This window comes from Nanorana parkeri, unplaced genomic scaffold, assembly GCF_000935625.1.
Source record: "Nanorana parkeri isolate BGI_ZX_2015 unplaced genomic scaffold, ASM93562v1 scaffold2653, whole genome shotgun sequence".
In the NCBI taxonomy this organism is placed as follows: Eukaryota; Metazoa; Chordata; class Amphibia; order Anura; family Dicroglossidae; genus Nanorana; species Nanorana parkeri.
This window is the reverse complement of record NW_017308921.1, coordinates 16,469-19,202: the sequence shown is the minus strand read 5'-3', so window position 1 is coordinate 19,202 and position 2,734 is coordinate 16,469.

Sequence of the window (2,734 nt, the reverse complement as noted above, 5' to 3'; positions counted from 1 at the left end):
TGTCATAAAGACCAGCCACTGCTCCTCTGTCTCCTTGTGCAGGGGGACTGGACTGGTCTCCGCCCCCTCCTGTAATAAAGACCACTCACTGCTGCTCTCTTTCCTTGTGCAGGGTGACTGGTCTTGTCTCCGCCCCCTCCTGTAGTTTCCTGCTTTGGATGGAGCCAGTGGTGTAACAATCATAGAAATCACAGGGGCCCCCATACAAAATTTTGCTATGGGGGCCCTGTGATTTCTAGTTATGCCCCTGGATGGAGCCTACTGGACCCCTCCCACAGCTATGTTCTCTGCATAGGCTATGTACAGAACAGGGATGATGTCACTGCTACTTGCACAAGGTAATATCTGGGTTTGTAAAGGTATTTGTTGCACACAAAGTGTATTTATATCCTTTGTGGCTATTGAAGAATATATGTAAATGAAAGTTTAGCTTTAATCTCAATCTGCAGCCATTTTGTTCTCTTCAACGTTGAATAGAGTAGGGAGTGTTATTGCACTTCGCTCTGGCAATGGCAGCGCTGGCTGCGGTCGGGCCAGCTCTGAGCGACGGAGGTAGTGTTGTGTATAATTAAAAATCAGAAATACAATTTACGGCGATATTACCCGTCATTGCCTCTGACGTATCGCACTTCCCCGAGATGAGCCGGGAGGAAGGAATAATTTATGACAGCGATAGACGCAGGGGACTCTTTTTTTCCAAGAGGTCCTTAAAGCTGAACACCGACCTTCCCTTCCGTCTTCTACCGACTCCTCTCCTGGACTGAAATTTCACTGCACACTGCAAGCTTATCACAATATGCATTGGAAGCTGCAGCAAGTCAGATAGAGTCCGCCTCACTTCCTGGCTGGAGGACGTCCAGCATCATCTAGCTGTTTTCACAGGGATGGTGGGAGCTCCTCATAATGGGCACAGCAGGTGTACAGACCCGGGAACTCAGCACAGGGATGGTGGGAGCTCCTCATAATGGGCACAGCAGGTGTACAGACCCGGGAACTCAGCACAGGGATGGTGGGAGCTCCTCATAATGGGCACAGCAGGTGTACAGACCCGGGAACTCAGCACAGGGATGGTGGGAGCTCCTCATAATGGGCACAGCAGGTGTACAGACCCGGGAACTCAGCACAGGGATGGTGGGAGCTCCTCATAATGGGCACAGCAGGTGTACAGACCCGGGAACTCAGCACAGGGATGGTGGGAGCTCCTCATAATGGGCACAGCAGGTGTACAGACCCGGGAACTCAGCACAGGGATGGTGGGAGCTCCTCATAATGGGCACAGCAGGTGTACAGACCCGGGAACTCAGCACAGGGATGGTGGGAGCTCCTCATAATGGGCACAGCAGGTGTACAGACCCGGGAACTCAGCACAGGGATGGTGGGAGCTCCTCATAATGGGCACAGCAGGTGTACAGACCCGGGAACTCAGCACAGGGATGGTGGGAGCTCCTCATAATGGGCACAGCAGGTGTACAGACCCGGGAACTCAGCACAGGGATGGTGGGAGCTCCTCATAATGGGCACAGCAGGTGTACAGACCCGGGAACTCAGCACAGGGATGGTGGGAGCTCCTCATAATGGGCACAGCAGGTGTACAGACCCGGGAACTCAGCACAGGGATGGTGGGAGCTCCTCATAATGGGCACAGCAGGTGTACAGACCCGGGAACTCAGCACAGGGATGGTGGGAGCTCCTCATAATGGGCACAGCAGGTGTACAGACCCGGGAACTCAGCACAGGGATGGTGGGAGCTCCTCATAATGGGCACAGCAGGTGTACAGACCCGGGAACTCAGCACAGGGATGGTGGGAGCCCCTCATAATGGGCACAGCGGGTGTACAGACCCGGGAACACCAATAGAGTTATGACTGTCAGAAGGTTTAGTTCTCCAGCGTCTGGTAGGCTGAGATGTCAGTGCCGGGATGAGCGGCTCGGTGAATGTCTATACTCGTCTGGTAGTAATTATTAGTTTGGTTCTCTCAGTAGCAGATATTTTGGTATCTTGGTAACTGTTACTATTATTATTATTGTTGTGGTTTGTTGATATTGTTCAGTGACATTGTAGACTTCTTCAGTCGGTTTATTTTTTGCATTTCACAACGCGTTGTTCTTGATGTCCTGCCAACCGTCCTTTGTACATTCATGAAATATACTAAACAGATCCTTAAATCACATTATAATGCAACACGGCGGAAAATGTTCCCGCTCGGCGCGGTTGCTCCTCCTCCCGGGTGGGATCACCATATTTCCTGATATAGAGGTGTGCTGGACTCAATGAGTGATCAAAGCCACAAAGACTTTGTATACCAAACAAGGTGTCACGATCTGGGATCCGGCTCAGAGTCCAGCAGCAGCAGGCAATTCGTGGTATAACAGGCCGGGTTCGGTACACAAGCAGACGGTAGTAGTATAGGAGCAGGCAGAAGCGTAGTCAGTGAACAAGCCGAGGTCAGGAGCCAAAAGTATCAGGTATGTAGCGGAAGATGATGAGAGTAGTCGGTGAATCAGCAGCCAAAGGTTGGTACACAGGTAGCAGTATGAGCGGACAGTATCACAGAGGGACCAGGAAGCAAGATAATGGCAGGAGCACAACACTCTGGCAAACAGGAAGTACAGAGGCGTGGCTTAAATAGGAAGTTCAAGGGAGGAGCAAGGAGTTCAGCAGAAACTAGGTGTACCTGAGGATTACACATGACAGCAGGCAAGGAGCTATTCAAGGTTTCAGGGTGGCTCAGCA